Raw genomic sequence first — 13,695 nt, 5'->3', positions numbered from 1 at the left:
TTTTTCATTCTATTCAGTCCCTAGGAAACATTACATTTCCTCAAAGGCATCATGCCCCAGTAATTTAGCTAAGATTTTGTACAGGCTGATTATCATATATGTCATTTACCAAGGCTAGCATTAATTACTGACAAGACGTTTGGAGGAGATAACCCAAGGCTCAATACCAACCAATGGGAAATGACCATTGGCAGCAGCTGTTCTGCTGCCTTGATTAAACGGGCTTTCTTGACTATATTAGAATGAGATGAGAACATGGGGGTTTTCTGTGCTTCTTGTTGTTTACACTTAATTATTAATTTCCAGTTTTATTGTGTTATGTGGCTCAAATCAAGAGTTTATCTATGGCTAATAAGGTCAATTTTTATAAATGCTCCATAAATCTTTCAAGAATCCTTAGCCTTTAAATGAGGGTATATTATTAATTCTGTTATTTATACCCTTATATGTGTTTTTGCATACTTGACCTGTAAAAAACTACTATTGTTTTTCAACAAATGGTGCTGGAAGAACTAAATACCCATATGCAAAAAGTGAACTTCAATTCATACCTCACACCATGTACAAAAATTAACTAAAAATAGATTATAGACCTAGAGTAAAACCTAAATCTGTAAAACTTGTAGAGGAATAAAAGGACAAAATCTTTATGCCTTTGGCTGGGCAATGATTTCTTGGATATGACACCAAAAGCCTGATCTATTAAAGACAAAAATGATAAATTGGACTTCATGAAAATTAAGACATTCTCTTAGATAGGCACTGTTAAGAGAATGAAAATATAACCCAGGCTGGGAGAAAAGATTTGCCAATCACAAATCTTAGAGACGACTAGAATCCAGAATATAAAAACTTCCAAAATTCAGTAAGAAAACAAACAACCTGTCATGGTTAATTTTCAAGTGTTAACTTGGCTAGGCCATTGTACTCAGTTTTTGGTCAAACAGTAGTCTAGATGTTGCTGTAAAGGTATTTTTTAGATGTAAATAACATTTAAATCAGTAGACTCTGAGTAAAGCAGATGACTCTCCATAATGTAGATAGAGCTCCTCCAATCAGGTGTTGGTCTCAAGAGGAAACAGTGAGGTTGCCCAAAGAAAAAGAAATTATGCCTCCAGCCTTTGGACTTGAGACTGCATCATCTCTTCCCAAGGACTCCAGTGGCCAGCCTGCGCTATAGATTTTGGACTTGCCAGCCCCCACAATAATGTGAGCCAATTCCTTAAACAAGTACCTCTCTGTATACACACACACACACACACACACACACACACACGTCAATTCTTTTTCTCTGGAGAACCCTATTACACACCCAATTTTTTAAATGAGCAAAAGATCTGAACAGACATTTCACCAAAGAAGACATACAGATGACAAATAAATACATGAAAAGATACTCAACATCATCAGTCATTTGCATTAGGGAAATGCAAATTAAAACTACAATGAGACACCACTATATACCTATTTAAATGTCTAAAATCCTAATGAGTAAGCATATTAAATGTTGGCAAGGATATGGAGTAACTGGAATTCTCTCACATAGCTGGTGAGACTATAAAATAGAACAATAACTTTAGTAAACAGTTTAGCAGTTTCCTGAAATGTTAAACTCATACTCACCATATAACCCAGCCATTCCATTCGTAGGTATTCTTCCAAGAGAAAAAAAAACATATGTCCATACGAAGACTTGTTCATGAATGTTCACAGCATCTTTATTTATAATAGCCAAAAACAGAAACAACCCAAATGTCCATCAAAAGGTAAATCAATATACAAATTGTGGTATATCCATACAATGAAATGCTCCTTAGCAATAAAAAGGAATGAACTGTTGATACTTGCAAAAACATGGATATCACAAAATAAATATGCTGAGTGAAAGAATACATACAAAACAAGAGTATATGCTGCATAATTTCACTTATATAAAACTCTAGAAGATGCAAACTCATCTATAAAGACAGAAAGATCACTGGTTGACAGAATTGGAGAAAGGGCACGAAGTGGGTGGAAGGAGGGATTATAAACAGGCATGAGGAAACTTTCGGAATGGTGGAAAATGTTCATTATGTTAACTGTGGCATTATTTCACAGGCATAGACATATATTGAGGTGGGCGAATCACAAGGTCAGGAGTTTGAGACCAGCCTGGCCAACATGGTGAAATCCTGTCTCTACTAAAAATACAAAAAATTAGCTGGGTGTGGTGGGGGGGTGCATGTAATCCCAGCTACTCAGGAGGCTGAGGCAAGAGAATTGCTTGAACCCGGGAGGCGGAGGTTGCAGTGATCCGAGATTGCACCATTGCACTCCAGCCCAGGCGACAGTGCGAGACTGTCTCAAAAAAAAAGAAAAGTATGAAATTTTATACTTCAAATTTGTGCAGTTGATTGTATGTTGATTATACTTCAATAAAGCTATTCTTAAAAAGCTAGCACTGTGGCAAGGCACGGTAGCTCACGCCTGTAATCCCAGCACTTTGGGAGGCCGAGGCAGGCGGATCGCAAGGTCAAGAGATCGAGACCATCCTAGCTAACACGGTGAAACCCCGTCTCTACTAAAAATACACAAAAAATTAGCCGGGCATGGTGGCAGGCACCTGTAGTCCCAGCTACTCGGGAGGCTGAGGCAGGAGAATGACATGAACCCAGGAGGCGGAGCTTGCAGTGAGTCGAGATCACACCACAGCACTCCAGCCTGGGCGACAGAGCAAGACTCCAACTCAAAAAAAAAAAAAAAAAAAAAAGCTAGCACTGTATTTAAATTACTCCTTACATTCTAACAGATTTTGTTTTATATATTTCAGGGTTATACTATTTAGTGTCTGAAGTTTTATAACTATTTTCATTGTGAATTATGCCTTTTTGTTAAAAAATTACCCTGTCTGTAAATCATTTCACCTTAAATTTTATTTAGGCTAGTAGTAACGTAACTGCTCTTCTCTAGAATGTTGGCATTTTTCGAACATGCATATTTCCCTTTGGCCTGGAGTCTCCATCAGATATATGACACTGGGCAAGTTACTTATCTGCCTCCATTTCCTTACCTGAAAAATGAGCAGCTTTCACAAGGTTGCTATGAAGATTAAATGAGTTAATATCTATTAAATATATGAAACAGGGTTTTCTCATCTTGACACTGTATTTGGGGACTGATAATCTGTTGTGGGGACTAACCTGTGCATTTCAGAATGTTCAGTAGAATCCTTGGTCTCTAACGTACTAGATGCCAGTAGCAGTCTCCTCCCAGTTGTGCCAACAAAAATATCTCCAGACATTTCCAAATGTCCCCTGGGGGGGGGCAAAACCACTTCCAGTTAAGAACCAATAATTTAAAACAATCCCTGGGAGGTAATAAAGGCTACATAAGCATTTGTTAAATAAGTGTTCTGTGGCAATTATTATGTGACCCTTTCTCCTTTCTGGGCCAATAGCCACTGCACCATGCAAAAGCCCAGTGGTATGTCAGAAGCCCCATTGCCACAGAGTACTACTTAATGTGGCCATACTTACCCTGGGGTCTCCCAGACCACTGCTTCAGATGCTGTTGATTCACAGCACAGAGAGCTCACTTTCTGTCCCAAGCCCACCCCACCTCTAGCTCTCATACCTCTAAATCAAACATGTCCAACCTGTGGCCCAGAATGGCGTTAAATGCAGCCCAACACAAATTCATAAACTTTCTTAAAATATAATGAGACTTTTTTGCAATTTTTTTTTTTAGCTCATCAGCTAAAATTAGTATTAGTGTATTTTATGTGTGGCCCAAGACAATTCTTCTTCCAATGTGGCCCAGGAAAGCCAAAAGATTGGACAGCCTTGCTCTAAATGAAGGGTTATCCTTAGGTTCTCCCATAATTTCTTCTACTTATTTCTTAGGGATCTGGTTTTTTGTTTCGTTTTGTTTTGTTTTTTGAGATAGGGTGTCTCTCTCTCACCCAGGGTGGAATGCAGTGACACGATCTCGGCTCACTGCAACCTCTGCCTCCCAAGTTCAAGTGATTCCTCTGACCTCAGCCTCCCAAGTAGTTGGGACTACAGATGCGCACCACCACACCCGGCAAATTTTTTTTATTTTTTGTAGAGATGGGGTTTCACCATGTTTCCCAGGCTGGCCTCCACCTCCTGGACTCAAGCCATCTGCCTGCCTCCACCTCCCAAAGGGCTGGGATTACAGGCATGAGCCACTGCACCCGCTGATAGTTTTGAAAAAGTGACATTGCAGGCCAGTTCTAATGTCCCCTTTCAGCGTAACTCCTCCTGTGTGACAGTAAGTAGATGGTCCCTAGTACGGAGGCATACAAATAGCCTTCTTCCCTATTTCCAGGGCTCATTTAGGGCTGGTCCTATTTGGGGATCATCTTAAGTAGTTTGGGGAATGTGGGGAAGTCTGTGGAGGCTTACATATTTCCTAGGCCTCTATCCTTGATATTTTTAGGACTAAATCTCCTTAAAAACTGAGCTTTTCTTCCTAAAAAGAAAAGATTTAGCTTTTCTCAGTCAAAAATGTGGAACAAACTGGATTTTACTAGAAAAACAATGTACTTAGGAACTCTTGGTAAGAACTAAAATATGTTTTTAAAAATCCTGCAAATTTTTTTACCACCACAGTATAAAAATACTATAGATTTATTAATAAGTTAAATCTCTGAATCTTTGACCTTTGACAAACGTCAGTGTTATGCTTTCACTACAGATAGATGTTTTCCTTTGGATTGTCTGATAAAGTATGCACAGTATATTAAAATCACTTGAGATAAAATTTTGCAAGGAGTCAGAAGGTTATAAATGCTTGACATACTTAAATTTAGGATCACTATTGTATCATAAAGGAGAGTATATTTCACAGCTATCTGTTGTCTGGAAGCTATCTAAATAGATGTGTTATTTGTTGACTTACGGAACTGGCAAGGATCAGAGCTCACATGCTTCGGCCTCCAACTCAATTCTGCAATCGGGGCCACATCATCACTGCCAAATGACCATCTTCCCCCTGCAATAAAAGAAGACTAAACTGCTCTACATGAAATAAGAAGAAAAGACTGGGAATGTTTGCTCCTGAAGAAGAGGAAGAAAAGACAATAGGTAAAAAAGAATAAGTTGAAATTTTAAAGCCAGTTCCAAACTGGGGAGAAGAAAATTGCAACAAGGAATGATACCATCCTAAATATATAAGCTGGTTTTACAAATTAATTTTTGAAAAAAACACAAAACAAAAACACTACTCTCACAATAGAAAATTAGTAAAGGACATAAATATGCACATAGAATGAAAATTGGACAATATATACATATATTCAAGAAATTAAAGTTTACTAACAAGTAAAGGAATAAATGTAACAGAAAAAAAATCCAATTGCCAAAAATTATTTTTAAATATTATCCAATGCTGCTCACCAGGGGACAAGGAAACAGGCATCCTCTTACACTGCTGGTGGTGGTATAAATTAATACTAAACAATACATATAAACACAAAATCATAGTCTATTCTGTAATATTATTATGGTTCCAATACTAAGAAGGCTTGGGTTTTCAAAAATAGAGATATCAAAATCAAGACTGTAATAGAGAAAGGAAGAGTAGAGAGTTACAGAATTGCAGTACCGAAATTATTTTCACTGCAGGAATTTAAACAAAGGTATTTTTTATTCATCTAAATACATTTTCTTTTTTTAAGCTACAAATAAATTTATTCAATAACTGTCAGAAAAATTACCTTCATACAGACTACATCTTCTGAGTCTAATGCAGCACTATTATAAGACAAAAAGAGAGATCGATTGAACAATCTTATATGCCTGAAAACTAAAATAGTCTACTAAATAATACTTGTTTTAAAGCATGAGGGAAATTTGTTAAACACTTCAAGCTAAATAATAGCAGTACCTGAAAAATGTATGGGCTGCAGCTATAACTAGATGTAAACATTTTGATATTAATAACAAAACAATAATAAACATTTATTGAATATTTTCTATGCACCATGCCGTTGTTAAGTTCTTCATACCTTATCACATTGAAACTTTTAAATTTATTATTTATTTATTTTTTAGAGACAGGCTCTTGCTATATTGTCCAGGCTGACCTTGAATTCCAGTGTTCAAATGATCCTCCTGCCTCAGCTTCCCAGGTAGCTGGGACTACGTTATTGTATTTTTATTGTAAAACAAATAACTATGGAAACAAAACACATGTGTATTTTAAAGGATAAAGATAATAAAGCAAACACATGGGTAAACACATTTTTAGTGTGAAGGAAATATTGCCAAAACCTTAGAAACTTCCTGCGTAGCCCTCTTCCAGTCACATACCCTTCCTCCCTCACGAAGGTAAGCCACTATCCTGATTTTGATGTCCTTCCTTCATAATCATGCCACGTACACCCTAAAAATACATTGCTTAGCTTTGTCTGGTCTTTTAATTTTATTTAAATGAAATCATGTAGTATTATTCTTTTGTAGCCTGCTTATTTTGCACAATTGTCTGTAAAATTCATCCATGTTGCTGCATGTAGCTACAGATCTTTTTATTGCAGTATCATATAAACACAATTAATTATGAATTCTACTGATGATAAATACTGGAGTTATTTTCATGTTAGGACTGTTATGAATATCCTCACACTTATCTTCTTGTGCATATGTGTAAGATTTTCTCTACTTTAAATATCTAGAAGTATTATCACTGGATCTTAGGATGAACACACATTTAAATTTACTAAGTAATGTCACGTGAGTCTCCAAAGTAGTTGAACCAATTTACATTCTCACCAGTAAGTGCTTAAGACGCACATTCTTAACCCCAGGTATGATCACACTTTGTATTTGCCAGTGTGGTGGGAATATAAATTTCTTATTGTAGTTTAATATGAATTTCCTGATTAATAATGAGGCAAACATTTTTTTCCTGTTTATTGGACATTCAAGTTTCTCTTTTATGAAGTACTTGTTCTCATGCTTTCTTCATTTGTCTATTGGATTTCTCTTTTCGTTTTTTTTTTGTATGAAATATTTTTGTATATTAGGTATGAGTTTTTGTCAATTATATAATTTGCAATTATCTTCACCTAGTTTGTGACTTGTGTCTTTATGGTAGATTTAGCGAGAAGAAATTCTTCATATTAATGCAACTGAATTTATTAGTCATTTCCATTATGCTATGTGCTCATGTGTACATGTGTGTATAGCTTTTTAAATTCATTCCTATGTATTTCATATTTTTCTATGCTATTGTAAATGGTATATTTTTAAATTTTCATTTTTAACTGATATCTGCTGGTATATTAAAATGCAACTGATTTTTGTATGCAGATTACATACTATTGAATTACAATGGGGTTATGTCCTGATAAACCTAAAGTAATGTGAAAATATCATGAGTCAAAAATGCATTTAATACCACAATAAACCCATTATAATGTCAAAAAATTAAGTCAAACCATTGTAGGTTGAGGATGGTCAGTAGTGATTTTCATATCCAACTAACTTGCCAAATTCTTATTTCTAAAAAATATTTTCAGTCTGGGAAACACGCCGAGACCCCGTCTCTACAAAAAATTAAAAAATTTGTCAAGCATAGTGGTGTGCCTGTGGTCCCAGGTACTCTGGAGGCTGAGGCAGGAGGATCGCTTGAGCCCAAGACATGGAGGCTATAGTGAGGCCATGTTTGTGCCACTCCACTCCAGCCTGGGCAACAGAGCAAGACCCTGTCTGAGAAAAAAAAAAAAACAACAAATGTAAATATGTATACAGTTCTTTTGGATGTTCCATGTAGATAATCGAATCAATTATGGAGGAGTTTTATTACTTGCCCCAGTCCTAACATCTTTAATTTCTTTATTGACTATGTGGGCTAGCTCCAGTATGATGACCAACAGAATTGGTAGTAGCCATCCTTGACAAGTTCCTCAGTCTTGGGAATGCTATGAACTTGCACCATTAAGAATGATGTTTGATGTCTGCAGTATTGTCTGTAGATACCCCTTGCCAGGTTTAAGTAAATTGCCTTGTATTCCTAATTTGTTTGCTTTTTCCTTTAGTCACAAATGGATGGTGACGTCTAACAAATGATTTCCTGCATCTATTAAGATGATCATACGATTTTTCTCCCTTAGAATGTGAATATGTTAATTTGATGTTTTAATATTTATTGAGTTCAAAATCCTTTTTTTTTTTTTTTTTTTTTTGAGATGGAGTCTCGCTCTGTCTCCCAGGCTGGAATGCAGTGGCCCAATCATGGCTCACTGCAACCTCCACCTCCTGGGTTCAAGCAATTCTCCTACCTCAGCCTCCCAAGTAGCTGGGATTACAGGCACACACCGCCACACCCAGCTAATTTTTGTATTTTTAGTAGAGACGGGGTTTCGCCACGTTGGCCAGGCTGGTCTCAAACTCCTGAACTCAGGTGATCTGCCTGCCTCGGCCTCCCAAACTGCTGAGATAACAGGCGTGAGCCACTATGCCCAGCCTCAAAACCCTTTCTTTGTAACACTCCGATCATTGGTTCATACAAGCCATGTTTTATTTTTTTTAATAATAAACACTGTGAACCCAATATAGGAACTAGAAAACTGACATTTTTATACAGCTATGTGATCTTCCCTCCATCCCATCCCCCACCTCCCACACTCAAAATATTTCCTGAATCTTGCAATCACTCATCATATATCTATATGTCTCTCTATAAATAATAGATATGCACACACATATAGATATATTCCTGAAGAGTATGTGGCTTAGTTTAAGTTGCTCTTTGAATATTAAGCATATTTGACCTTTTGGAACTTAATTATTTCACTCAATTTTATGTAGCAGAATTTTTGAATACAGATGTTGTTCAATCATTTTGTAGCCATATAATATTCACTTGAGAATGTGCTTTATCCATTCCCCTGTCCATGGGCATCTGAATCATTTCCAAGTTTCTGCTTTATCAAATAATGCTGCTATGAACTTTTTGTACATTTCTCCTAGCATATATTTTCAAGTTTCTCCTGAACCCAGAGGTGGATGTGCTTGGCAGATGAGCATACAAATGGTTAACTATTAAGATCATGCCAAACTGTCTCATAAAATGGCGGCACCAATATACATTCCCACCAACAAACTGTGTGATACGGCTGATTCACATCCTCTCCAACTCTTGGTACTGTCAGACCTTTGATTTTTGACATTGGAATAGGTATGAAATGGTTGTCATACTGTAGCCTGATGTTATGTGTTGTTCACTTTATTTTCTTATCTTTTCCCTGTTTGCAGCACTTGAGTCTTTTTCATTCCTGATACTGGTTATAAGTCTTCTTTTTCCTTCAGCCATCTTGCCAAAAGTTTCAGTTTTATTATTCCTTTTAGCTTACTTGCTATTCTCTACTGAACACTGTCTACTGAATATTCATTTTCTATTTCATTAATTTTTGCTCATGACTTTAACATTCTCTTCACTTTTATTCCTTCCTAATATAGGATTTACAGCTATAATTTTCCCTCAAAGTCCTGTTTAGCTGCACCCTAAAAGTTTTTATCTGTAGCGTTTCCATGATCCTTCAGTTTAAAATATTTTCTAATTGCTATTTAAATTGTTTTGTGACCTGAATTTTATTTGAAACCATATAAAATTTTTCAAGTTACTCTTTAATTGTTGAGTCATAGCTTAATTGCATTGTTCTCATAACATTGAATGATTCCAATTTACTAATATTTGTTATAATTCTTTATCATGTGCCTGAAAAGAAGGTTTATCTTCAACTTGGTGGAGACAGTGCTGTATGTGTACACTCATTAGGACAAGTTTGTTAGAGGGAAATTATTCGTTCTCAATACATGTATTAGAAAATAGGAAAAGCTGAAAAATAACTAAGCACAACTGAAGACACAAGCAAGAGACAGAGCACACCCAAAGGAACAAAAAGAAAGAAAATAATAAAAGGTAGAACCCAAGAAAAAATAATGGAATGGTATAGAAAAAAAAAAGGTTAATACTATCAGAAGCTTCTTCTAGAAAAAGATTATTGCTGATAACCTCAGGAAATAACAGTTCAACAAAATAACAACAGAATGCAAGCAAACAAAATATACTTAAATAAGGGAACAAATTATAGCTATAATAAAGACTTTAAAAGTAGTTTTATTATAAAACGCCTATAGCCAAATATTTTTGAAAACCTACAATAAATAGAATGAAAAATTATATTACCAATAAAATTAGCATAACATAAAATAGGAAACTTGAATAGACAACCATGAAAAACTGAAATAGTGTTACCCAACGATCTTACAGGGTGTCCCACTGAACTGAAACAGAGCATTTCTATGTTATATAAATTTAGCCAAAATTAGAAAAATTGTGGAAACTACCCAATTCATTTTTCAGTTTGACACAATCTTTAAAACTATCAGATGAGGACAGCAAAGAAAATTATAGGCCAATTTCACTAACAAACATAGAAGGAAATCCACTCAATAAAATATGAGCTAACAGAATCCAATCAGGGGTTTGAGAAAAATAACCCTAATAATACTTATTAGGTTTTATTCTAGAAATGCAAAGATAATTTAATATCAGAAAACCTATTAACATATTTCACCACAGGAATGTATTAAAGAAGAAAATACATGATTATCTCAATAGACATAAGAAAGGCATTTGATAAAGTTCACATTCAATTAAGATTTTTAAAAACTTTTTAACCTTGAAGGCTAGAAAGAAAAGAACTTTCTTAACTTTTTGAAGGCTATCAATGCCCTATAGCAAACATCATAATTAATGGAGAAACGTTTGATGTATTTCTTTTTAAGTCCAATAAGATAAAAACGCCACCACCATAGCTACTGTTCAATATGCTATATGACATTCTGGCTAATATAAGACAAGAAGAAACAAGTCAAAACAATTGGAAGAGAAGAGAGGGTGTTCATTATTTGAAGCTGACCTGATAATCCACATAGAAAACCCAGGATAATTACCATCCAACTAAAAGGCATTATTAAAAAATTAAGGCATAGTACAAAAATCACAATAAGAAAAACACTGCATATGATCAAAGACTAATGGAATAGAATTTAAAAGCTGAGAAAGAGACCCATATGAAAACCTGGTGTATGATACAGGTCATATCACAAGCCAGTGGAGAAAGGATAAATATTTTGGAAATGATGATAGGAAAATTGGTATACTCCCTGGAAAATATTAAGTTGGATCCTTACCTCACATAATCTCCAAATGTGGACTTCAAATGTATTAAAACCAAAATGTGAAAAGCAAAAGTAAAATAAAAAGCAAGTAAAAGTTTATATAGATTATCTTCATGATCTTGATGTAGAGAACTACAAATATTAACAATGGCCTCCTCTGTACAGAATTGTTATTTTCTAAGGTATTCACCTGTTATTTTATAATCAGAAAAAAACGACCTACAAAAAAATACATGCACTTGTAATATTATTCTTCACTGTGGAGCAAGGATATGTCATCCACCATCAACTTGACCCACACAAAATACTCCCAAAGATCTTGATCCTCTTCTAAATTTACTGAGCGAGCTTCTGGTTACTAATTCAATTTGCCAGTACCCTCACGCTGGAAAAAGGAATGCTCCCTACAACATACATTAATATGGTATTTTGGTCATTAGAAAATAAGATCTCAATGTAAATTGATCAGCATTCTGAATTAATACATCAGTCCCTGTGTGTTTGGTTGGAATAAGTTCCTCCTCAAGGTATTAGACCACTGTTGATATACTGAAATCAAACTTCTGGGTCTGTAGCATGAAGCTTAAAATTTAGGCACCAACTGAGATGCTGCTTTAGAGTCTCTGAGTTGACCAGTTGGCCCATCACCCTCAATGATATCTATCCCTGATTCATCATTACTCTTTATCTGCAATAAGGACTGGCCAGAATTAAGACTACAAAAATCTTTCACTCATCTATTTACTCATTCACTAAGCAAACACTTACTAGGGCCCTATTAGAGCCTAGCGTGTCCCCTTTCTTAGTTCACCATGCTTCATCCAAGTTGATTTTCTCATAGTTCCAAGAATACACTAAGTTATTTGCTACCACAAGGCCATTGTTCTCTGTGCCTCCTACAGCCTTCTTCCCATGTTCCTGGACTACACTGTCACCTAATCAAGGCACCTGCACTAACCATCCATTTTAAAGCAGCTTTCTCCTCCTCAGCACCTGCCATCATTTGTCTTTACCACAACATTTTTCTGTTTAATATCGCAATTCTTTATTTACTTATGTATTGTCTAGCTTGCTCATTAGAACATAAACTCTATGAGGGCAGGGATATGTCTAAGTCCTTGCTAGATCCCTAAGTTTTACAACAATACTTAACACAAACTAGAATCCTCAATAAATATGAATTAAGTAAAACAATGAATTCCTAATCATAAATTTTCTATCAAATAATATCTAATTTAATTCTGCAGAAATTTGGGTGTGTGCTATCCTATTTACGTAGTTTAAGCTATATATTTTCAAAGAAATTTCCAAAGCATGGACCATTCTCCCATATAACTTTAGAACTTTTTAAAAATCAATTGTCTATGACATCCCATTTCCAAGGGTCTTTCAGTAACTCACTGTATAAAAGTATATGTCATGCTTTTCTCAAAAACTGGTATTAACCACAGGAAACACATATCTATATTATTCAAACCTAAACTAGATCTAGGATTTAATTCAAATAAAATTATTTATAAAATTCTCAGATAATATCTGAAACTCTAAAATAATTTTAAAACTCATACCTGTCCCTTCTCCCCATCCATCCTCAGAAAAGCAATGTTTGAACATCAGGCTTCATGGCTAAAGGTCACAATTAACCACTTCAGAACATCAAAAGTGGAAAACCAAAGGTCAAATAACCAAAGACTCTGCAGCATTCCTAGACTGTATAAAGTCAGCAGTACTTTGAAACACATGAACAAGGCATCTTCATTTATGCTCTGATCATTAACAGACTCTATAATCTTATTAAACTAGATTCTACAAGGCTTTTTTCAACTACTTCTGAAGTGCTTTCATTTAATAACTTGCAAAACAAGAATAATTTTAGTAGTATAGCATATCATGTCTCTCTCTCTTCTGCTGCCGTAAGACAGGGTTTCGGACAAATTCCCAGGCATAAATACACCACTGAGTCCCAAACTCCAACAGAGGGACTGATATATGCCCCAGATGAAATCTGAGTGTTTTTAAATCAATTTAAAGAACATTATTGGATTTTTATGTAGAAAATACAGACATAGCTGAATTTTTCACAACACTAAATGTATTCAATTTAAAGTGACTGTCCTTTATTATGAAATTCTGTCCTTTGTGTGTTTTAAAATGTCTTTTCTTTTATGAAATGATGGGAATAGCAGGTGGTGTTTTTAACATCCTTATTTGGCAAAATAAAAGTTGGCAACTTCAAGAGAGTACCCAAATAATGTTTAAAAAAAAGTACTATTCATAAAACCCAAAGCTGTGTAAAACAAATATTGATGGCGTAAAGAAGGAACAAGGTTTTCTAGGAAGAGTTGGCCCTGAGGCATGTAATGCCAGTCCCACATTTCTGGAAGCTTGTATTTCAACAAAAATAGCTGAACAGTGGCAACCTTTGCTCCTATTCCACTTTAGTGAGGCTAAATTTTTCTTCATAATGTCCTTAAGATCTATGCTAGCCTTCAATTCTGAA

The 13,695-nt window shown here is 35.3% G+C and overlaps 1 long non-coding RNA gene across 1 annotated transcript in view; it reads right to left on the bottom strand.

Moving 5' to 3' along the window:
- LOC129007316 (uncharacterized) overlaps positions 1-12,223 on the bottom strand; it is a 40,367-nt gene extending 28,144 nt beyond the window's left edge. Inside the window, exons 1-2 of the long non-coding RNA XR_010127638.1 lie at positions 4,906-12,223; positions 3,183-3,296 (exon numbers count right to left, since the gene is read on the bottom strand). This is a non-coding gene — a long non-coding RNA (uncharacterized LOC129007316). The remainder of the gene's footprint in view (positions 1-3,182; positions 3,297-4,905) is intronic.
- Between the last annotated feature and the right edge of the window lie 1,472 nt (positions 12,224-13,695).

The sequence above is a fragment of the Pongo pygmaeus genome, chromosome 9 (assembly GCF_028885625.2).
Source record: "Pongo pygmaeus isolate AG05252 chromosome 9, NHGRI_mPonPyg2-v2.0_pri, whole genome shotgun sequence".
Taxonomy (NCBI): domain Eukaryota; kingdom Metazoa; phylum Chordata; class Mammalia; order Primates; family Hominidae; genus Pongo; species Pongo pygmaeus.
Note: the sequence above shows the minus strand (reverse complement) of the source record. Positions and strands in the feature narration are given on the sequence as shown.